Below are 24,611 nucleotides of genomic sequence, written 5' to 3' on the forward strand. Positions count from 1 at the left end.
GCCTTTGACTGAGCGGACCATTACTGGCTAAAGTTGCAATGGTCGTCGTTCAATTTCAGTTGTGAGTACCTGTTGAGGAGTTCCTTTCCTGCAATTGCATGCCCTCTTCTTGGTGCACGCGATATGGCAAACAGGATGTGCAAATTGGTCAAAGAAATCGAAAAGGGCAAGTAGCAAGTGCAAATTGGTCAAAGAAATCGAAAAGGATTATGCGAGACTACAGAAGAAAGTTAAGAACCAATTTGTAAACAGCCTCAGTTTGGACAAAGCCACCACATACTATTAATTGAAATAGAGACTTTCTCCCATGAAAAATAGCTGCACTTGCAGTAGCAGCCCTAGGATGTCAATTACAACAGGCGGAGATACTGTCCACTATACTAACGAGGACTGGAACAGCACTGCCCCCGGCCATGCCCCTGGTGTAGTTACGCCGTTCTGATGCCATTACTTTTACTCGCTCAAGGTTGGACAAAAATGAATCAATTGTCAAATTACGCTCCTACGTTCTCCGTCAATCTGCATTTGAAAAGGAACGTTACCTACGGGCCTGAATGTGAAAACCTGCTTTTGCCTGTTAGATCTTTTGCAGTCACTCCAGAGTAGTCGCCGAAAAAAGGCTGTGTCTTTGACAGAGCGGACGATTACTGGCTAAAGTTGCAATGGTCGTTATTCAATTTCAGTTTTGAGTATCTGTTGACTACAATTGCGCGCCCTCTTCTTGTTGGACGCGATATGGCAAACAGCATGTGCAAATTGGTCAAAGAAATCAAAAAGGGTTTTGCGAGACTACAGAAGATTGTTAAGAACCAATTTCTAAACAGCCTTTGTTTCTCCCATGAAAAACAGCTGCACTGAAGCAGCACCCCTAGGATGTCAATTACCACAGCTTCAATCCCCTCTCCACGCTACACTGGCTTAGCATTGGACCGATCAGCCTCCACATATGAGCATGGTCCCCATTAAGCTGAGAAAGTACCTATTGTGCACTAGGATTTTGGAAAGCCCCTTAGAGTCGACCTTGCACGATAATGTGTCGCTTTGTGGTTAGATGCTACCCTCTGAAAGTAATACCCTACGTGGCTAAATTCTGTAGTGTAGTGGATATCACCTTGGCCTACCATGCATAAAGGTCCCTCGTTCGAAATCAGGGAGAAACCCTTTTGCTATCCATTATCATGTGCACAGTCAGTCTGGGTGGATTGCCTTGTAAAAGGGTTTGTCTCAGCTCTAACAATTAGAAAGGCAACACTTTTGGTTTTAGTACTACAAAGTTCGATAAAGATCCTTTCATCCCAAAACCCCTGAGGAGTAAACTTCCACGACCGTGGTATTCTTCTTGCTGGGAAGCTACGCTCTGAAGTAGCTCGTCAAAGTCGCCGATTTCTGTGGTGTAGCGGTTATCAAGTTCGCCTCACACGTGAAAGGTCCCTGGCCTGAAACCAGGCAGAAACACAATTGTTGTTATTTTAAGATGACATTCACACTCAAGCTGTGTCAGTGGGTTGACTAAGTTCTTACACATGCTTGCAATGGTCGTCGTTCAAATTCAGTTTTGAGTTACCTGTTGAGGAGTTCCTTTCCTGCAATTGCATGCCCTCTTCTTGGTGCACGCGATATGGCAAACAGCATGTGCAAATTGGTCAAAGAAATCGAAAAGGGTTATGCGAGACTACAGAAGAAAGTTAAGAACCAATTTCTAAACAGCCTCAGTTTGGACAAAGCCACCACATACTATTAATCGAAATAGAGACTTTCTCCAATGAAAAATAGCTGCACTTGCAGCAGCAGCCCTAGGATGTCAATTACAACAGGCGGAGATCCTGTCCACTATACTAACGAGGACTGGAACAGCACTGGCCCCGGCCATGCCCCTGGTGTACTTACGCTGTTCTGATGCCATTACTTTTAATCGCTCAAGGTTGGACAAAAATGCATCACTTGTCAAATTACGCCCCTACGTTCTCCGGCAATCTGCATTTGAAAAGGAACGTTACCTACGGGCCTGAATGTGAAAGCCTGCTTTTGCCTACGCTCTGAAGTAGCTCGTCAAAGTCGCCGGTATCTGTGGTGTAGCGGTTATCAAGTTTGCCTCACACGTGAAAGGTCCCTGGCCTGAAATCAGGCAGAAACACAATTGTTGTTATTTTAAGATGACATTTACACTCAAGCTGTGTCAGTGGGTTGACTAAGTTCTTACACATGCTTGCTCCGTAAAACAACCTGAAATCACAGAATGGCACACATAGAGACTACCTTCCAAACCGTCTTAAGTACAAAAACAAAAGGTTAGGGAACTCTTGGCATCGTACGCAAGACAGAGGTGGTGTAATGCCGAAGCCCGGGATCGAACCAGGGACCTTTAGATCTTCAGTCTAACGCTCTCCCAACTGAGCTATTTTGGCACAACACCCGATGACTTCTTCTGGCCATCATTTGGAAATGCAAGCCTCCTCAACCAAGCCGAAGACGTATTGCGGGAAATTTCAACTGTCCGGGACAAAGGCAAAAAGACTCTCCCCGTCGGGGAATCGAACCCCGGTCTTCCGCGTGACAGGCGGAGATACTGTCCACTATACTAACGAGGACTGGAAAAGCACTGCTCGTTTGCAGTCACGCCAGAGTAGTCGCTGGACAAAGGCTGTGTGCCTTTGACTGAGCGGACCATTACTGGCTAAAGTTGCAATGGTCGTCGTTCAATTTCAGTTTTGAGTACCTGTTGAGGAGTTCCTTTCCTGCAATTGCATGCCCTCTTCTTGGTGCACGCGATATGGCAAACAGCATGTGCAAATTGGTCAAAGAAATCAAAAAGGGTTTTGCGAGACTACAGAAGATTGTTAAAAACCAATTTCTAAACAGCCTTTGTTTCTCCCATGAAAAATAGCTGCACTGAAGAAGCAGCCCTAGGATGTCAATTACCACAGCTTCAATCCCCTCTCCACGCTACACTGGCTTAGCATTGGACCGATCAGCCTCCACATATGAGCATGGTCCCCATTAAGCTGAGAAAGTACCTATTGTGCACTAGGATTTTGGAAAGCCCCTTAGAGTCGACCTTGCACGATAATGTGTCGCTTTGTGGTTAGATGCTACCCTCTGAAAGTAATACCCTACGTGGCTAAATTCTGTAGTGTAGTGGATATCACCTTGGCCTAACATGCATAAAGGTCCCTCGTTCGAAATCAGGCAGAAACCCTTTTGCTATCCATTATCATGTGCACAGTCAGTCTGGGTGGATTGCCTTGTAAAAGGGGTTGTCTCAGCTCTAACAATTAGAAAGGCAACACTTTTGGTTTTAGTACTACAAAGTTCGATAAAGATCCTTTCATCCCAAAACCCCTGAGGAGTAAACTTCCACGACCGTGGTATTCTTCTTGCTGGGAAGCTACGCTCTGAAGTAGCTCGTCAAAGTCGCCGATTTCTGTGGTGTAGCGGTTATCAAGTTCGCCTCACACGTGAAAGGTCCCTGGCCTGAAACCAGGCAGAAACACAATTGTTGTTATTTTAAGATGACATTCACACTCAAGCTGTGTCAGTGGGTTGACTAAGTACTTACACATGCTTGCAATGGTCGTCGTTCAATTTCAGTTTTGAGTTACCTGTTGAGGAGTTCCTTTCCTGCAATTGCATGCCCTCTTCTTGGTGCACGCGATATGGCAAACAGCATGTGCAAATTGGTCAAAGAAATCGAAAAGGGTTATGCGAGACTACAGAAGAAAGTTAAGAACCAATTTCTAAACAGCCTCAGTTTGGACAAAGCCACCACATACTATTAATCGAAATAGAGACTTTCTCCAATGAAAAATAGCTGCACTTGCAGCAGCAGCCCTAGGATGTCAATTACAACAGGCGGAGATCCTGTCCACTATACTAACGAGGACTGGAACAGCACTGGCCCCGGCCATGCCCCTGGTGTAGTTACGCTGTTCTGATGCCATTACTTTTAATCGCTCAAGGTTGGACAAAAATGCATCACTTGTCAAATTACGCCCCTACGTTCTCCAGCAATCTGCATTTGAAAAGGAACGTTACCTACGGGCCTGAATGTGAAAGCCTGCTTTTGCCTACGCTCTGAAGTAGCTCGTCAAAGTCGCCGGTATCTGTGGTGTAGCGGTTATCAAGTTCGCCTCACACGTGAAAGGTCCCTGGCCTGAAATCAGGCAGAAACACAATTGTTGTTATTTTAAGATGACATTTACTCTCAAGCTGTGTCAGTGGGTTGACTAAGTTCTTACACATGCTTGCTCCGTAAAACAACCTGAAATCACAGAATGGCACACATAGAGACTACCTTCCAAACCGTCTTAAGTACAAAAACAAAAGGTTACGGGACTCTTGGCATCGTACGCAAGACAGAGGTGGTGTAATGCCGAAACCCGGGATCAAACCAGGGGACCTTTAGATCTTCAGTCTAACGCTCTCCCAACTGAGCTATTTCGGCACAACAACCGATGACTTCTTTTGGCCATCATTTGCAAATGCAAGCCTCCTCAACCAAGCCGAAGACGTATTGCGGGAAATTTCAACTATCCGGGACAAAGGCAAAAAGACTCTCCCCGTCAGGGAATCGAACCCCGGTCTTACGCGTGACAGGCGGAGATACTGTCCACTATACTAACGAGGACTGGAAAAGCACTGCTCGTTTGCAGTCACGCCAGAGTAGTCGCTGGACAAAGGCTGTGTGCCTTTGACTGAGCGGACCATTACTGGCTAAAGTTGCAATGGTCGTCGTTCAATTTCAGTTGTGAGTACCTGTTGAGGAGTTCCTTTCCTGCAATTGCATGCCCTCTTCTTGGTGCACGCGATATGGCAAACAGGATGTGCAAATTGGTCAAAGAAATCGAAAAGGGCAAGTAGCAAGTGCAAATTGGTCAAAGAAATCGAAAAGGATTATGCGAGACTACAGAAGAAAGTTAAGAACCAATTTCTAAACAGCCTCAGTTTGGACAAAGCCACCACATACTATTAATTGAAATAGAGACTTTCTCCCATGAAAAATAGCTGCACTTGCAGTAGCAGCCCTAGGATGTCAATTACAACAGGCGGAGATACTGTCCACTATACTAACGAGGACTGGAACAGCACTGCCCCCGGCCATGCCCCTGGTGTAGTTACGCCGTTCTGATGCCATTACTTTTACTCGCTCAAGGTTGGACAAAAATGAATCAATTGTCAAATTACGCTCCTACGTTCTCCGTCAATCTGCATTTGAAAAGGAACGTTACCTACGGGCCTGAATGTGAAAACCTGCTTTTGCCTGTTAGATCTTTTGCAGTCACTCCAGAGTAGTCGCCGAAAAAAGGCTGTGTCTTTGACAGAGCGGACGATTACTGGCTAAAGTTGCAATGGTCGTTATTCAATTTCAGTTTTGAGTATCTGTTGACTACAATTGCGCGCCCTCTTCTTGTTGGACGCGATATGGCAAACAGCATGTGCAAATTGGTCAAAGAAATCAAAAAGGGTTTTGCGAGACTACAGAAGATTGTTAAGAACCAATTTCTAAACAGCCTTTGTTTCTCCCATGAAAAACAGCTGCACTGAAGCAGCACCCCTAGGATGTCAATTACCACAGCTTCAATCCCCTCTCCACGCTACACTGGCTTAGCATTGGACCGATCAGCCTCCACATATGAGCATGGTCCCCATTAAGCTGAGAAAGTACCTATTGTGCACTAGGATTTTGGAAAGCCCCTTAGAGTCGACCTTGCACGATAATGTGTCGCTTTGTGGTTAGATGCTACCCTCTGAAAGTAATACCCTACGTGGCTAAATTCTGTAGTGTAGTGGATATCACCTTGGCCTAACATTCGAAATCAGGCAGAAACCCTTTTGCTATCCATTATCATGTGCACAGTCAGTCTGGGTGGATTGCCTTGTAAAAGGGGTTGTCTCAGCTCTAACAATTAGAAAGGCAACACTTTTGGTTTTAGTACTACAAAGTTCGATAAAGATCCTTTCATCCCAAAACCCCTGAGGAGTAAACTTCCACGACCGTGGTATTCTTCTTGCTGGGAAGCTACGCTCTGAAGTAGCTCGTCAAAGTCGCCGATTTCTGTGGTGTAGCGGTTATCAAGTTCGCCTCACACGTGAAAGGTCCCTGGCCTGAAACCAGGCAGAAACACAATTGTTGTTATTTTAAGATGACATTCACACTCAAGCTGTGTCAGTGGGTTGACTAAGTACTTACACATGCTTGCAATGGTCGTCGTTCAATTTCAGTTTTGAGTTACCTGTTGAGGAGTTCCTTTCCTGCAATTGCATGCCCTCTTCTTGGTGCACGCGATATGGCAAACAGCATGTGCAAATTGGTCAAAGAAATCGAAAAGGGTTATGCGAGACTACAGAAGAAAGTTAAGAACCAATTTCTAAACAGCCTCAGTTTGGACAAAGCCACCACATACTATTAATCGAAATAGAGACTTTCTCCAATGAAAAATAGCTGCACTTGCAGCAGCAGCCCTAGGATGTCAATTACAACAGGCGGAGATCCTGTCCACTATACTAACGAGGACTGGAACAGCACTGGCCCCGGCCATGCCCCTGGTGTAGTTACGCTGTTCTGATGCCATTACTTTTAATCGCTCAAGGTTGGACAAAAATGCATCACTTGTCAAATTACGCCCCTACGTTCTCCAGCAATCTGCATTTGAAAAGGAACGTTACCTACGGGCCTGAATGTGAAAGCCTGCTTTTGCCTACGCTCTGAAGTAGCTCGTCAAAGTCGCCGGTATCTGTGGTGTAGCGGTTATCAAGTTCGCCTCACACGTGAAAGGTCCCTGGCCTGAAATCAGGCAGAAACACAATTGTTGTTATTTTAAGATGACATTTACTCTCAAGCTGTGTCAGTGGGTTGACTAAGTTCTTACACATGCTTGCTCCGTAAAACAACCTGAAATCACAGAATGGCACACATAGAGACTACCTTCCAAACCGTCTTAAGTACAAAAACAAAAGGTTACGGGACTCTTGGCATCGTACGCAAGACAGAGGTGGTGTAATGCCGAAACCCGGGATCAAACCAGGGGACCTTTAGATCTTCAGTCTAACGCTCTCCCAACTGAGCTATTTCGGCACAACAACCGATGACTTCTTTTGGCCATCATTTGCAAATGCAAGCCTCCTCAACCAAGCCGAAGACGTATTGCGGGAAATTTCAACTATCCGGGACAAAGGCAAAAAGACTCTCCCCGTCAGGGAATCGAACCCCGGTCTTACGCGTGACAGGCGGAGATACTGTCCACTATACTAACGAGGACTGGAAAAGCACTGCTCGTTTGCAGTCACGCCAGAGTAGTCGCTGGACAAAGGCTGTGTGCCTTTGACTGAGCGGACCATTACTGGCTAAAGTTGCAATGGTCGTCGTTCAATTTCAGTTGTGAGTACCTGTTGAGGAGTTCCTTTCCTGCAATTGCATGCCCTCTTCTTGGTGCACGCGATATGGCAAACAGGATGTGCAAATTGGTCAAAGAAATCGAAAAGGGCAAGTAGCAAGTGCAAATTGGTCAAAGAAATCGAAAAGGATTATGCGAGACTACAGAAGAAAGTTAAGAACCAATTTCTAAACAGCCTCAGTTTGGACAAAGCCACCACATACTATTAATCGAAATAGAGACTTTCTCCCATGAAAAATAGCTGCACTTGCAGTAGCAGCCCTAGGATGTCAATTACAACAGGCGGAGATACTGTCCACTATACTAACGAGGACTGGAACAGCACTGCCCCCGGCCATGCCCCTGGTGTAGTTACGCCGTTCTGATGCCATTACTTTTACTCGCTCAAGGTTGGACAAAAATGAATCAATTGTCAAATTACGCTCCTACGTTCTCCGTCAATCTGCATTTGAAAAGGAACGTTACCTACGGGCCTGAATGTGAAAACCTGCTTTTGCCTGTTAGATCTTTTGCAGTCACTCCAGAGTAGTCGCCGAAAAAAGGCTGTGTCTTTGACAGAGCGGACGATTACTGGTTAAAGTTGCAATGGTCGTTATTCAATTTCAGTTTTGAGTATCTGTTGACTACAATTGCGCGCCCTCTTCTTGTTGGACGCGATATGGCAAACAGCATGTGCAAATTGGTCAAAGAAATCAAAAAGGGTTTTGCGAGACTACAGAAGATTGTTAAGAACCAATTTCTAAACAGCCTTTGTTTCTCCCATGAAAAACAGCTGCACTGAAGAAGCAGCCCTAGGATGTCAATTACCACAGCTTCAATCCCCTCTCCACGCTACACTGGCTTAGCATTGGACCGATCAGCCTCCACATATGAGCATGGTCCCCATTAAGCTGAGAAAGTACCTATTGTGCACTAGGATTTTGGAAAGCCCCTTAGAGTCGACCTTGCACGATAATGTGTCGCTTTGTGGTTAGATGCTACCCTCTGAAAGTAATACCCTACGTGGCTAAATTCTGTAGTGTAGTGGATATCACCTTGGCCTAACATGCATAAAGGTCCCTCGTTCGAAATCAGGCAGAAACCCTTTTGCTATCCATTATCATGTGCACAGTCAGTCTGGGTGGATTGCCTTGTAAAAGGGGTTGTCTCAGCTCTAACAATTAGAAAGGCAACACTTTTGGTTTTAGTACTACAAAGTTCGATAAAGATCCTTTCATCCCAAAACCCCTGAGGAGTAAACTTCCACGACCGTGGTATTCTTCTTGCTGGGAAGCTACGCTCTGAAGTAGCTCGTCAAAGTCGCCGATTTCTGTGGTGTAGCGGTTATCAAGTTCGCCTCACACGTGAAAGGTCCCTGGCCTGAAACCAGGCAGAAACACAATTGTTGTTATTTTAAGATGACATTCACACTCAAGCTGTGTCAGTGGGTTGACTAAGTACTTACACATGCTTGCAATGGTCGTCGTTCAATTTCAGTTTTGAGTTACCTGTTGAGGAGTTCCTTTCCTGCAATTGCATGCCCTCTTCTTGGTGCACGCGATATGGCAAACAGCATGTGCAAATTGGTCAAAGAAATTGAAAAGGGTTATGCGAGACTACAGAGAAAATTAAGAACCAATTTCTAAACAGCCTCAGTTTGGACAAAGCCACCACATACTATTAATCGAAATAGAGACTTTCTCCCATGAAAAATAGCTGCACTTGCAGCAGCAGCCCTAGGATGTCAATTACAACAGGCGGAGATCCTGTCCACTATACTAACGAGGACTGGAACATTACTGGTCCCGGCCATGCCCCGGGTGTAGTTTCGCTGTTCTGATGCCATTACTTTTAATCGCTCAAGGTTGGACAAAAATGCATCACTTGTCAAATTACGCCCCTACGTTCTCCGGCAATCTGCATTTGAAAAGGAACGTTACCTACGGGCCTGAATGTGAAAGCCTGCTTTTGCCTACGCTCTGAAGTAGCTCGTCAAAGTCGCCGGTATCTGTGGTGTAGCGGTTATCAAGTTTGCCTCACACGTGAAAGGTCCCTGGCCTGAAATCAGGCAGAAACACAATTGTTGTTATTTTAAGATGACATTTACACTCAAGCTGTGTCAGTGGGTTGACTAAGTTCTTACACATGCTTGCTCCGTAAAACAACCTGAAATCACAGAATGGCACACATAGAGACTACCTTCCAAACCGTCTTAAGTACAAAAACAAAAGGTTAGGGGACTCTTGGCATCGTTCGCAAGACAGAGGTGTTGTAATGCCAAAACCCTGATCAAACCAGGGGACCTTTAGATCTTCAGTCTAACGCTCTCCCAACTGAGCTATTTTGGCACAACACCCGATGACTTCTTCTGGCCATCATTTGGAAATGCAAGCCTCCTCAACCAAGCCGAAGACGTATTGCGGGAAATTTCAACTGTCCGGGACAAAGGCAAAAAGACTCTCCCCGTCGGGGAATCGAACCCCGGTCTTCCGCGTGACAGGCGGAGATACTGTCCACTATACTAACGAGGACTGGAAAAGCACTGCTCGTTTGCAGTCACGCCAGAGTAGTCGCTGGACAAAGGCTGTGTGCCTTTGACTGAGCGGACCATTACTGGCTAAAGTTGCAATGGTCGTCGTTCAATTTCAGTTTTGAGTACCTGTTGAGGAGTTCCTTTCCTGCAATTGCATGCCCTCTTCTTGGTGCACGCGATATGGCAAACAGCATGTGCAAATTGGTCAAAGAAATCAAAAAGGGTTTTGCGAGACTACAGAAGATTGTTAAAAACCAATTTCTAAACAGCCTTTGTTTCTCCCATGAAAAATAGCTGCACTGAAGAAGCAGCCCTAGGATGTCAATTACCACAGCTTCAATCCCCTCTCCACGCTACACTGGCTTAGCATTGGACCGATCAGCCTCCACATATGAGCATGGTCCCCATTAAGCTGAGAAAGTACCTATTGTGCACTAGGATATTGGAAAGCCCCTTAGAGTCGACCTTGCACGATAATGTGTCGCTTTGTGGTTAGATGCTACCCTCTGAAAGTAATACCCTACGTGGCTAAATTCTGTAGTGTAGTGGATATCACCTTGGCCTAACATGCATAAAGGTCCCTCGTTCGAAATCAGGCAGAAACCCTTTTGCTATCCATTATCATGTGCACAGTCAGTCTGGGTGGATTGCCTTGTAAAAGGGGTTGTCTCAGCTCTAACAATTAGAAAGGCAATACTTTTGGTTTTAGTACTACAAAGTTCGATAAAGATCCTTTCATCCCAAAACCCCTGAGGAGTAAACTTCCACGACCGTGGTATTCTTCTTGCTGGGAAGCTACGCTCTGAAGTAGCTCGTCAAAGTCGCCGATTTCTGTGGTGTAGCGGTTATCAAGTTCGCCTCACACGTGAAAGGTCCCTGGCCTGAAACCAGGCAGAAACACAATTGTTGTTATTTTAAGATGACATTCACACTCAAGCTGTGTCAGTGGGTTGACTAAGTACTTACACATGCTTGCAATGGTCGTCGTTCAATTTCAGTTTTGAGTTACCTGTTGAGGAGTTCCTTTCCTGCAATTGCATGCCCTCTTCTTGGTGCACGCGATATGGCAAACAGCATGTGCAAATTGGTCAAAGAAATCGAAAAGGGTTATGCGAGACTACAGAAGAAAGTTAAGAACCAATTTCTAAACAGCCTCAGTTTGGACAAAGCCACCACATACTATTAATCGAAATAGAGACTTTCTCCAATGAAAAATAGCTGCACTTGCAGCAGCAGCCCTAGGATGTCAATTACAACAGGCGGAGATCCTGTCCACTATACTAACGAGGACTGGAACAGCACTGCTCGTTTGCAGTCACGCCAGAGTAGTCGCTGGACAAAGGCTGTGTGCCTTTGACTGAGCGGACCATTACTGGCTAAAGTTGCAATGGTCGTCGTTCAATTTCAGTTTTGAGTACCTGTTGAGGAGTTCCTTTCCTGCAATTGCATGCCCTCTTCTTGGTGCACGCGATATGGCAAACAGCATGTGCAAATTGGTCAAAGAAATCGAAAAGGGCAAGCAGCAAGTGCAAATTGGTCAAAGAAATCGAAAAGGGTTATGCGAGACTACAGAAGAAAGTTAAGAACCAATTTCTAAACAGCCTCAGTTTGGACAAAGCCACCACATACTATTAATCGAAATAGAGACTTTCTCCCATGAAAAATAGCTGCACTTGCAGCAGCAGCCCTAGGATGTCAATTACAACAGGCGGAGATACTGTCCACTATACTAACGAGGACTGGAACAGCACTGCCCCCGGCCATGCCCCTGGTGTAGTTACGCCGTTCTGATGCCATTACTTTTACTCGCTCAAGGTTGGACAAAAATGAATCAATTGTCAAATTACGCTCCTACGTTCTCCGTCAATCTGCATTTGAAAAGGAACGTTACCTACGGGCCTGAATGTGAAAACCTGCTTTTGCCTGTTAGATCTTTTGCAGTCACTCCAGAGTAGTCGCCGAAAAAAGGCTGTGTCTTTGACAGAGCGGACGATTACTGGCTAAAGTTGCAATGGTCGTTATTCAATTTCAGTTTTGAGTATCTGTTGACTACAATTGCGCGCCCTCTTCTTGTTGGACGCGATATGGCAAACAGCATGTGCAAATTGGTCAAAGAAATCAAAAAGGGTTTTGCGAGACTACAGAAGATTGTTAACAACCAATTTCTAAACAGCCTTTGTTTCTCCCATGAAAAACAGCTGCACTGAAGCAGCACCCCTAGGATGTCAATTACCACAGCTTCAATCCCCTCTCCACGCTACACTGGCTTAGCATTGGACCGATCAGCCTCCACATATGAGCATGGTCCCCATTAAGCTGAGAAAGTACCTATTGTGCACTAGGATTTTGGAAAGCCCCTTAGAGTCGACCTTGCACGATAATGTGTCGCTTTGTGGTTAGATGCTACCCTCTGAAAGTAATACCCTACGTGGCTAAATTCTGTAGTGTAGTGGATATCACCTTGGCCTAACATGCATAAAGGTCCCTCGTTCGAAATCAGGCAGAAACCCTTTTGCTATCCATTATCATGTGCACAGTCAGTCTGGGTGGATTGCCTTGTAAAAGGGGTTGTCTCAGCTCTAACAATTAGAAAGGCAACACTTTTGGTTTTAGTACTACAAAGTTCGATAAAGATCCTTTCATCCCAAAACCCCTGAGGAGTAAACTTCCACGACCGTGGTATTCTTCTTGCTGGGAAGCTACGCTCTGAAGTAGCTCGTCAAAGTCGCCGATTTCTGTGGTGTAGCGGTTATCAAGTTCGCCTCACACGTGAAAGGTCCCTGGCCTGAAACCAGGCAGAAACACAATTGTTGTTATTTTAAGATGACATTCACACTCAAGCTGTGTCAGTGGGTTGACTAAGTACTTACACATGCTTGCAATGGTCGTCGTTCAATTTCAGTTTTGAGTTACCTGTTGAGGAGTTCCTTTCCTGCAATTGCATGCCCTCTTCTTGGTGCACGCGATATGGCAAACAGCATGTGCAAATTGGTCAAAGAAATTGAAAAGGGTTATGCGAGACTACAGAGAAAATTAAGAACCAATTTCTAAACAGCCTCAGTTTGGACAAAGCCACCACATACTATTAATCGAAATAGAGACTTTCTCCAATGAAAAATAGCTGCACTTGCAGCAGCAGCCCTAGGATGTCAATTACAACAGGCGGAGATCCTGTCCACTATACTAACGAGGACTGGAACATTACTGGTCCCGGCCATGCCCCGGGTGTAGTTTCGCTGTTCTGATGCCATTACTTTTAATCGCTCAAGGTTGGACAAAAATGCATCACTTGTCAAATTACGCCCCTACGTTCTCCGGCAATCTGCATTTGAAAAGGAACGTTACCTACGGGCCTGAATGTGAAAGCCTGCTTTTGCCTACGCTCTGAAGTAGCTCGTCAAAGTCGCCGGTATCTGTGGTGTAGCGGTTATCAAGTTTGCCTCACACGTGAAAGGTCCCTGGCCTGAAATCAGGCAGAAACACAATTGTTGTTATTTTAAGATGACATTTACACTCAAGCTGTGTCAGTGGGTTGACTAAGTTCTTACACATGCTTGCTCCGTAAAACAACCTGAAATCACAGAATGGCACACATAGAGACTACCTTCCAAACCGTCTTAAGTACAAAAACAAAAGGTTAGGGGACTCTTGGCATCGTTCGCAAGACAGAGGTGTTGTAATGCCAAAACCCTGATCAAACCAGGGGACCTTTAGATCTTCAGTCTAACGCTCTCCCAACTGAGCTATTTTGGCACAACACCCGATGACTTCTTCTGGCCATCATTTGGAAATGCAAGCCTCCTCAACCAAGCCGAAGACGTATTGCGGGAAATTTCAACTGTCCGGGACAAAGGCAAAAAGACTCTCCCCGTCGGGGAATCGAACCCCGGTCTTCCGCGTGACAGGCGGAGATACTGTCCACTATACTAACGAGGACTGGAAAAGCACTGCTCGTTTGCAGTCACGCCAGAGTAGTCGCTGGACAAAGGCTGTGTGCCTTTGACTGAGCGGACCATTACTGGCTAAAGTTGCAATGGTCGTCGTTCAATTTCAGTTTTGAGTACCTGTTGAGGAGTTCCTTTCCTGCAATTGCATGCCCTCTTCTTGGTGCACGCGATATGGCAAACAGCATGTGCAAATTGGTCAAAGAAATCAAAAAGGGTTTTGCGAGACTACAGAAGATTGTTAAAAACCAATTTCTAAACAGCCTTTGTTTCTCCCATGAAAAATAGCTGCACTGAAGAAGCAGCCCTAGGATGTCAATTACCACAGCTTCAATCCCCTCTCCACGCTACACTGGCTTAGCATTGGACCGATCAGCCTCCACATATGAGCATGGTCCCCATTAAGCTGAGAAAGTACCTATTGTGCACTAGGATATTGGAAAGCCCCTTAGAGTCGACCTTGCACGATAATGTGTCGCTTTGTGGTTAGATGCTACCCTCTGAAAGTAATACCCTACGTGGCTAAATTCTGTAGTGTAGTGGATATCACCTTGGCCTAACATGCATAAAGGTCCCTCGTTCGAAATCAGGCAGAAACCCTTTTGCTATCCATTATCATGTGCACAGTCAGTCTGGGTGGATTGCCTTGTAAAAGGGGTTGTCTCAGCTCTAACAATTAGAAAGGCAATACTTTTGGTTTTAGTACTACAAAGTTCGATAAAGATCCTTTCATCCCAAAACCCCTGAGGAGTAAACTTCCACGACCGTGGTATTCTTCTTGCTGGGAAGCTACGCTCTGAAGTAGCTCGTCAAAGTCGCCGATTTCTGTGGTGTAGCGGTTATCAAGTTCGCCTCACACGTGAAAGGTCCCTGGCCTGAAACCAGGCAGAAACACAATTGTTGTTATTTTAAGATGACATTCACACTCAAGCTGTGTCAGTGGGTTGACTAAGTACTTACACATGCTTGCAATGGTCGTCGTTCAATTTCAGTTTTGAGTTACCTGTTGAGGAGTTCCTTTCCTGCAATTGCATGCCCTCTTCTTGGTGCACGCGATATGGCAAACAGCATGTGCAAATTGGTCAAAGAAATCGAAAAGGGTTATGCGAGACTACAGAAGAAAGTTAAGAACCAATTTCTAAACAGCCTCAGTTTGGACAAAGCCACCACATACTATTAATCGAAATAGAGACTTTCTCCAATGAAAAATAGCTGCACTTGCAGCAGCAGCCCTAGGATGTCAATTACAACAGGCGGAGATCCTGTCCACTATACTAACGAGGACTGGAACAGCACTGCTCGTTTGCAGTCACGCCAGAGTAGTCGCTGGACAAAGGCTGTGTGCCTTTGACTGAGCGGACCATTACTGGCTAAAGTTGCAATGGTCGTCGTTCAATTTCAGTTTTGAGTACCTGTTGAGGAGTTCCTTTCCTGCAATTGCATGCCCTCTTCTTGGTGCACGCGATATGGCAAACAGCATGTGCAAATTGGTCAAAGAAATCGAAAAGGGCAAGCAGCAAGTGCAAATTGGTCAAAGAAATCGAAAAGGGTTATGCGAGACTACAGAAGAAAGTTAAGAACCAATTTCTAAACAGCCTCAGTTTGGACAAAGCCACCACATACTATTAATCGAAATAGAGACTTTCTCCCATGAAAAATAGCTGCACTTGCAGCAGCAGCCCTAGGATGTCAATTACAACAGGCGGAGATACTGTCCACTATACTAACGAGGACTGGAACAGCACTGCCCCCGGCCATGCCCCTGGTGTAGTTACGCCGTTCTGATGCCATTACTTTTACTCGCTCAAGGTTGGACAAAAATGAATCAATTGTCAAATTACGCTCCTACGTTCTCCGTCAATCTGCATTTGAAAAGGAACGTTACCTACGGGCCTGAATGTGAAAACCTGCTTTTGCCTGTTAGATCTTTTGCAGTCACTCCAGAGTAGTCGCCGAAAAAAGGCTGTGTCTTTGACAGAGCGGACGATTACTGGCTAAAGTTGCAATGGTCGTTATTCAATTTCAGTTTTGAGTATCTGTTGACTACAATTGCGCGCCCTCTTCTTGTTGGACGCGATATGGCAAACAGCATGTGCAAATTGGTCAAAGAAATCAAAAAGGGTTTTGCGAGACTACAGAAGATTGTTAACAACCAATTTCTAAACAGCCTTTGTTTCTCCCATGAAAAACAGCTGCACTGAAGCAGCACCCCTAGGATGTCAATTACCACAGCTTCAATCCCCTCTCCACGCTACACTGGCTTAGCATTGGACCGATCAGCCTCCACATATGAGCATGGTCCCCATTAAGCTGAGAAAGTACCTATTGTGCACTAGGATTTTGGAAAGCCCCTTAGAGTCGACCTTGCACGATAATGTGTCGCTTTGTGGTTAGATGCTACCCTCTGAAAGTAATACCCTACGTGGCTAAATTCTGTAGTGTAGTGGATATCACCTTGGCCTAACATGCATAAAGGTCCCTCGTTCGAAATCAGGCAGAAACCCTTTTGCTATCCATTATCATGTGCACAGTCAGTCTGGGTGGATTGCCTTGTAAAAGGGGTTGTCTCAGCTCTAACAATTAGAAAGGCAACACTTTTGGTTTTAGTACTACAAAGTTCGATAAAGATCCTTTCATCCCAAAACCCCTGAGGAGTAAACTTCCACGACCGTGGTATTCTTCTTGCTGGGAAGCTACGCTCTGAAGTAGCTCGTCAAAGTCGCCGATTTCTGTGGTGTAGCGGTTATCAAGTTCGCCTCACACGTGAAAGGTCCCTGGCCTGAAACCAGGCAGAAACACAATTGTTGTTATTTTAAGATGACATTCACACTCAAGCTGTGTCAGTGGGTTGACTAAGTACTTACACATGCTTGCAATGGTCGTCGTTCAATTTCAGTTTTGAGTTACCTGTTGAGGAGTTCCTTTCCTGCAATTGCATGCCCTCTTCTTGGTGCACGCGATATGGCAAACAGCATGTGCAAATTGGTCAAAGAAATTGAAAAGGGTTATGCGAGACTACAGAGAAAATTAAGAACCAATTTCTAAACAGCCTCAGTTTGGACAAAGCCACCACATACTATTAATCGAAATAGAGACTTTCTCCAATGAAAAATAGCTGCACTTGCAGCAGCAGCCCTAGGATGTCAATTACAACAGGCGGAGATCCTGTCCACTATACTAACGAGGACTGGAACATTACTGGTCCCGGCCATGCCCCGGGTGTAGTTTCGCTGTTCTGATGCCATTACTTTTAATCGCTCAAGGTTGGACAAAAATGCATCACTTGTCAAATTACGCCCCTACGTTCTCCGGCAATCTGCATTTGAAAAGGAACGTTACCTACGGGCCTGAATGTGAAAGCCTGCTTTTGCCTACGCTCTGAAGTAGCTCGTCAAAGTCGCCGGTATCTGTGGTGTAGCGGTTATCAAGTTTGCCTCACACGTGAAAGGTCCCTGGCCTGAAATCAGGCAGAAACACAATTGTTGTTATTTTAAGATGACATTTACACTCAAGCTGTGTCAGTGGGTTGACTAAGTTCTTACACATGCTTGCTCCGTAAAACAACCTGAAATCACAGAATGGCACACATAGAGACTACCTTCCAAACCGTCTTAAGTACAAAAACAAAAGGTTAGGGGACTCTTGGCATCGTTCGCAAGACAGAGGTGTTGTAATGCCAAAACCCTGATCAAACCAGGGGACCTTTAGATCTTCAGTCTAACGCTCTCCCAACTGAGCTATTTTGGCACAACACCCGATGACTTCTTCTGGCCATCATTTGGAAATGCAAGCCTCCTCAACCAAGCCGAAGACGTATTGCGGGAAATTTCAACTGTCCGGGACAAAGGCAAAAAGACTCTCCCCGTCGGGGAATCGAACCCCGGTCTTCCGCGTGACAGGCGGAGATACTGTCCACTATACTAACGAGGACTGGAAAAGCACTGCTCGTTTGCAGTCACGCCAGAGTAGTCGCTGGACAAAGGCTGTGTGCCTTTGACTGAGCGGACCATTACTGGCTAAAGTTGCAATGGTCGTCGTTCAATTTCAGTTTTGAGTACCTGTTGAGGAGTTCCTTTCCTGCAATTGCATGCCCTCTTCTTGGTGCACGCGATATGGCAAACAGCATGTGCAAATTGGTCAAAGAAATCAAAAAGGGTTTTGCGAGACTACAGAAGATTGTTAAAAACCAATTTCTAAACAGCCTTTGTTTCTCCCATGAAAAATAGCTGCACTGAAGAAGCAGCCCTAGGATGTCAATTACCACAGCTTCAATCCCCTCTCCACGCTACACTGGCTTAGCATTGGACCGATCAGCCTCCACATATGAGCATGGTCCCCATTAAGCTGAGAAAGTACCTATTGTGCACTAGGATATTGGAAAGCCCCTTAGAGTCGACCTTGCACGATAATGTGTCGCTTTGTGGTTAGATGCTACCCTCTGAAAGTAATACCCTACGTGGCTAAATTCTGTAGTGTAGTGGATATCACCTTGGCCTAACATGCATAAAGGTCCCTCGTTCGAAATCAGGCAGAAACCCTTTTGCTATCCATTATCATGTGCACAGTCAGTCTGGGTGGATTGCCTTGTAAAAGGGGTTGTCTCAGCTCTAACAATTAGAAAGGCAATACTTTTGGTTTTAGTACTACAAAGTTCGATAAAGATCCTTTCATCCCAAAACCCCTGAGGAGTAAACTTCCACGACCGTGGTATTCTTCTTGCTGGGAAGCTACGCTCTGAAGTAGCTCGTCAAAGTCGCCGATTTCTGTGGTGTAGCGGTTATCAAGTTCGCCTCACACGTGAAAGGTCCCTGGCCTGAAACCAGGCAGAAACACAATTGTTGTTATTTTAAGATGACATTCACACTCAAGCTGTGTCAGTGGGTTGACTAAGTACTTACACATGCTTGCAATGGTCGTCGTTCAATTTCAGTTTTGAGTTACCTGTTGAGGAGTTCCTTTCCTGCAATTGCATGCCCTCTTCTTGGTGCACGCGATATGGCAAACAGCATGTGCAAATTGGTCAAAGAAATCGAAAAGGGTTATGCGAGACTACAGAAGAAAGTTAAGAACCAATTTCTAAACAGCCTCAGTTTGGACAAAGCCACCACATACTATTAATCGAAATAGAGACTTTCTCCAATGAAAAATAGCTGCACTTGCAGCAGCAGCCCTAGGATGTCAATTACAACAGGCGGAGATCCTGTCCACTATACTAACGAGGACTGGAACAGCACTGCTCGTTTGCAGTCACGCCAGAGTAGTCGCTGGACAAAGGCTGTGTGCCTTTGACTGAGCGGACCATTACTGGCTAAAGTTGCAATGGTCGTCGTTCAATTTCAGTTTTGAGTACCTGTTGAGGAGTTCCTTTCCTGCAATTGCATGCCCTCTTCTTGGTGCACGCGATATGGCAAACAGCATGTGCAAATTGGTCAAAGAAATCGAAAAGGGCAAGCAGCAAGTGCAAATTGGTCAAAGAAATCGAAAAGGGTTATGCGAGACTACAGAAGAAAGTTAAGAACCAATTTCTAAACAGCCTCAGTTTGGACAAAGCCACCACATACTATTAATCGAAATAGAGACTTTCTCCCATGAAAAATAGCTGCACTTGCAGCAGCAGCCCTAGGATGTCAATTACAACAGGCGGAGATACTGTCCACTATACTAACGAGGACTGGAACAGCACTGCCCCCGGCCATGCCCCTGGTGTAGTTACGCCGTTCTGATGCCATTACTTTTACTCGCTCAAGGTTGGACAAAAATGAATCAATTGTCAAATTACGCTCCTACGTTCTCCGTCAATCTGCATTTGAAAAGGAATGTTACCTACGGGCCTGAATGTGAAAACCTGCTTTTGCCTGTTAGATCTTTTGCAGTCACTCCAGAGTAGTCGCCGAAAAAAGGCTGTGTCTTTGACAGAGCGGACGATTACTGGCTAAAGTTGCAATGGTCGTTATTCAATTTCAGTTTTGAGTATCTGTTGACTACAATTGCGCGCCCTCTTCTTGTTGGACGCGATATGGCAAACAGCATGTGCAAATTGGTCAAAGAAATCAAAAAGGGTTTTGCGAGACTACAGAAGATTGTTAAGAACCAATTTCTAAACAGCCTTTGTTTCTCCCATGAAAAACAGCTGCACTGAAGCAGCACCCCTAGGATGTCAATTACCACAGCTTCAATCCCCTCTCCACGCTACACTGGCTTAGCATTGGACCGATCAGCCTCCACATATGAGCATGGTCCCCATTAAGCTGAGAAAGTACCTATTGTGCACTAGGATTTTGGAAAGCCCCTTAGAGTCGACCTTGCACGATAATGTGTCGCTTTGTGGTTAGATGCTACCCTCTGAAAGTAATACCCTACGTGGCTAAATTCTGTAGTGTAGTGGATATCACCTTGGCCTAACATGCATAAAGGTCCCTCGTTCGAAATCAGGGAGAAACCCTTTTGCTATCCATTATCATGTGCACAGTCAGTCTGGGTGGATTGCCTTGTAAAAGGGGTTGTCTCAGCTCTAACAATTAGAAAGGCAACACTTTTGGTTTTAGTACTACAAAGTTCGATAAAGATCCTTTCATCCCAAAACCTCTGAGGAGTAAACTTCCACGACCGTGGTATTCTTCTTGCTGGGAAGCGACGCTCTGAAGTAGCTCGTCAAAGTCGCCGATTTCTGTGGTGTACCGGTTATCAAGTTCGCCTCACACGTGAAAGGTCCCTGGCCAGAAACCAGGCAGAAACACAATTGTTGTTATTTTAAGATGACATTCACACTCAAGCTGTGTCAGTGGGTTGACTAAGTTCTTACACATGCTTGCAATGGTCGTCGTTCAATTTCAGTTTTGAGTTACCTGTTGAGGAGTTCCTTTCCTGCAATTGCATGCCCTCTTCTTGGTGCACGCGATATGGCAAACAGCATGTGCAAATTGGTCAAAGAAATCGAAAAGGGTTATGCGAGACTACAGAAGAAAGTTAAGAACCAATTTCTAAACAGCCTCAGTTTGGACAAAGCCACCACATACTATTAATCGAAATAGAGACTTTCTCCAATGAAAAATAGCTGCACTTGCAGCAGCAGCCCTAGGATGTCAATTACAACAGGCGGAGATCCTGTCCACTATACTAACGAGGACTGGAACAGCACTGCTCGTTTGCAGTCACGCCAGAGTAGTCGCTGGACAAAGGCTGTGTGCCTTTGACTGAGCGGACCATTACTGGCTAAAGTTGCAATGGTCGTCGTTCAATTTCAGTTTTGAGTACCTGTTGAGGAGTTCCTTTCCTGCAATTGCATGCCCTCTTCTTGGTGCACGCGATATGGCAAACAGCATGTGCAAATTGGTCAAAGAAATCGAAAAGGGCAAGCAGCAAGTGCAAATTGGTCAAAGAAATCGAAAAGGGTTATGCGAGACTACAGAAGAAAGTTAAGAACCAATTTGTAAACAGCCTCAGTTTGGAAAAAGCCACCACATACTATTAATGGAAATAGAGACTTTCTCCCATGAAAAATAGCTGCACTTGCAGCAGCAGCCCTAGGATGTCAATTACAACAGGCGGAGATACTGTCCACTATACTAACGAGGATTGGAAAAGCACTGCTCGTTTGCAGTCACGCCAGAGTAGTCGCTGGACAAAGGCTGTGTGCCTTTGACTGAGCGGACCATTACTGGCTAAAGTTGCAATGGTCGTCGTTCAATTTCAGTTTTGAGTACCTGTTGAGGAGTTCCTTTCCTGCAATTGCATGCCCTCTTCTTGGTGCACGCGATATGGCAAACAGCATGTGCAAATTGGTCAAAGAAATCGAAAAGGGCAAGCAGCAAGTGCAAATTGGTCAAAGAAATCGAAAAGGGTTATGCGAGACTACAGAAGAAAGTTAAGAACCAATTTGTAAACAGCCTCAGTTTGGACAAAGCCACCACATACTATTAATGGAAATAGAGACTTTCTCCCATGAAAAATAGCTGCACTTGCAGCAGCAGCCCTAGGATGTCAATTACAACAGGCGGAGATACTGTCCACTATACTAACGAGGACTGGAACAGCACTGCCCCCGGCCATGCCCCTGGTGTAGTTACGCCGTTCTGATGCCATTACTTTTACTCGCTCAAGGTTGGACAAAAATGAATCAATTGTCAAATTACGCTCCTACGTTCTCCGTCAATCTGCATTTGAAAAGGAATGTTACCTACGGGCCTGAATGTGAAAACCTGCTTTTGCCTGTTAGATCTTTTGCAGTCACTCCAGAGTAGTCGCCGAAAAAAGGCTGTGTCTTTGACAGAGCGGACGATTACTGGCTAAAGTTGCAATGGTCGTTATTCAATTTCAGTTTTGAGTATCTGTTGACTACAATTGCGCGCCCTCTTCTTGTTGGACGCGATATGGCAAACAGCATGTGCAAATTGGTCAAAGAAATCAAAAAGGGTTTTGCGAGACTACAGAAGATTGTTAAGAACCAATTTCTAAACAGCCTTTGTTTCTCCCATGAAAAACAGCTGCACTGAAGCAGCACCCCTAGGATGTCAATTACCACAGCTTCAATCCCCTCTCCACGCTACACTGGCTTAGCATTGGACCGATCAGCCTCCACATGTGAGCATGGTCCCCATTAAGCTGAGAAAGTACCTATTGTGCACTAGGATTTTGGAAAGCCCCTTAGAGTCGACCTTGCACGATAATGTGTCGCTTTGTGGTTAGATGCTACCCTCTGAAAGTAATACCCTACGTGGCTAAATTCTGTAGTGTAGTGGATATCACCTTGGCCTAACATGCATAAAGGTCCCTCGTTCGAAATCAGGGAGAAACCCTTTTGCTATCCATTATCATGTGCACAGTCAGTCTGGGTGGATTGCCTTGTAAAAGGGGTTGTCTCAGCTCTAACAATTAGAAAGGCAACACTTTTGGTTTTAGTACTACAAAGTTCGATAAAGATCCTTTCATCCCAAAACCCCTGAGGAGTAAACTTCCACGACCGTGGTATTCTTCTTGCTGGGAAGCTACGCTCTGAAGTAGCTCGTCAAAGTCGCCGATTTCTGTGGTGTAGCGGTTATCAAGTTCGCCTCACACGTGAAAGGTCCCTGGCCTGAAACCAGGCAGAAACACAATTGTTGTTATTTTAAGATGACATTCACACTCAAGCTGTGTCAGTGGGTTGACTAAGTTCTTACACATGCTTGCAATGGTCGTCGTTCAATTTCAGTTTTGAGTTACCTGTTGAGGAGTTCCTTTCCTGCAATTGCATGCCCTCTTCTTGGTGCACGCGATATGGCAAACAGCATGTGCAAATTGGTCAAAGAAATCGAAAAGGGTTATGCGAGACTACAGAAGAAAGTTAAGAACCAATTTCTAAACAGCCTCAGTTTGGACAAAGCCACCACATACTATTAATCGAAATAGAGACTTTCTCCAATGAAAAATAGCTGCACTTGCAGCAGCAGCCCTAGGATGTCAATTACAACAGGCGGAGATCCTGTCCACTATACTAACGAGGACTGGAACAGCACTGGCCCCGGCCATGCCCCTGGTGTACTTACGCTGTTCTGATGCCATTACTTTTAATCGCTCAAGGTTGGACAAAAATGCATCACTTGTCAAATTACGCCCCTACGTTCTCCGGCAATCTGCATTTGAAAAGGAACGTTACCTACGGGCCTGAATGTGAAAGCCTGCTTTTGCCTACGCTCTGAAGTAGCTCGTCAAAGTCGCCGGTATCTGTGGTGTAGCGGTTATCAAGTTTGCCTCACACGTGAAAGGTCCCTGGCCTGAAATCAGGCAGAAACACAATTGTTGTTATTTTAAGATGACATTTACACTCAAGCTGTGTCAGTGGGTTGACTAAGTTCTTACACATGCTTGCTCCGTAAAACAACCTGAAATCACAGAATGGCACACATAGAGACTACCTTCCAAACCGTCTTAAGTACAAAAACAAAAGGTTAGGGAACTCTTGGCATCGTACGCAAGACAGAGGTGGTGTAATGCTGAAGCCCGGGATCGAACCAGGGACCTTTAGATCTTCAGTCTAACGCTCTCCCAACTGAGCTATTTTGGCACAACACCCGATGACTTCTTCTGGCCATCATTTGGAAATGCAAGCCTCCTCAACCAAGGCGAAGACGTATTGCGGGAAATTTCAACTGTCCGGGACAAAGGCAAAAAGACTCTCCCCGTCGGGGAATCGAACCCCGGTCTTCCGCGTGACAGGCGGAGATACTGTCCACTATACTAACGAGGACTGGAAAAGCACTGCTCGTTTGCAGTCACGCCAGAGTAGTCGCTGGACAAAGGCTGTGTGCCTTTGACTGAGCGGACCATTACTGGCTAAAGTTGCAATGGTCGTCGTTCAATTTCAGTTTTGAGTACCTGTTGAGGAGTTCCTTTCCTGCAATTGCATGCCCTCTTCTTGGTGCACGCGATATGGCAAACAGCATGTGCAAATTGGTCAAAGAAATCGAAAAGGGCAAGCAGCAAGTGCAAATTGGTCAAAGAAATCGAAAAGGGTTATGCGAGACTACAGAAGATTGTTAAGAACCAATTTCTAAACAGCCTTTGTTTCTCCCATGAAAAACAGCTGCACTGAAGCAGCACCCCTAGGATGTCAATTACCACAGCTTCAATCCCCTCTCCACGCTACACTGGTTAGCATTGGACCGATCAGCCTCCACATATGAGCATGGTCCCCATTAAGCTGAGAAAGTACCTATTGTGCACTAGGATTTTGGAAAGCCCCTTAGAGTCGACCTTGCACGATAATGTGTCGCTTTGTGGTTAGATGCT

At 45.4% G+C, this 24,611-nt stretch overlaps 6 non-coding genes across 6 annotated transcripts; all 6 read right to left on the reverse strand.

Moving 5' to 3' along the window:
- Positions 1-2,332: 2,332 nt before the first annotated feature.
- Positions 2,333-2,405, reverse strand: trnaf-gaa (transfer RNA phenylalanine (anticodon GAA)). The gene has a single exon. It is a non-coding gene; the product is annotated as a tRNA-Phe (tRNA).
- A 111-nt stretch (positions 2,406-2,516) lies between these two features.
- Positions 2,517-2,588, reverse strand: trnad-guc (transfer RNA aspartic acid (anticodon GUC)). The gene has a single exon. It is a non-coding gene; the product is annotated as a tRNA-Asp (tRNA).
- Positions 2,589-9,829: 7,241 nt separating this feature from the next.
- On the reverse strand, positions 9,830-9,901 carry trnad-guc (transfer RNA aspartic acid (anticodon GUC)). Its single transcript has one exon. It is a non-coding gene; the product is annotated as a tRNA-Asp (tRNA).
- Positions 9,902-13,767: 3,866 nt separating this feature from the next.
- Positions 13,768-13,839, reverse strand: trnad-guc (transfer RNA aspartic acid (anticodon GUC)). The gene has a single exon. It is a non-coding gene; the product is annotated as a tRNA-Asp (tRNA).
- A 3,866-nt stretch (positions 13,840-17,705) lies between these two features.
- trnad-guc (transfer RNA aspartic acid (anticodon GUC)) lies at positions 17,706-17,777 on the reverse strand. The gene has a single exon. It is a non-coding gene; the product is annotated as a tRNA-Asp (tRNA).
- Positions 17,778-23,997: 6,220 nt separating this feature from the next.
- Positions 23,998-24,069, reverse strand: trnad-guc (transfer RNA aspartic acid (anticodon GUC)). The gene has a single exon. It is a non-coding gene; the product is annotated as a tRNA-Asp (tRNA).
- Between the last annotated feature and the right edge of the window lie 542 nt (positions 24,070-24,611).

Source organism: Channa argus, unplaced genomic scaffold, assembly GCF_033026475.1.
Source record: "Channa argus isolate prfri unplaced genomic scaffold, Channa argus male v1.0 Contig074, whole genome shotgun sequence".
NCBI classification, from domain to species: Eukaryota; Metazoa; Chordata; class Actinopteri; order Anabantiformes; family Channidae; genus Channa; species Channa argus.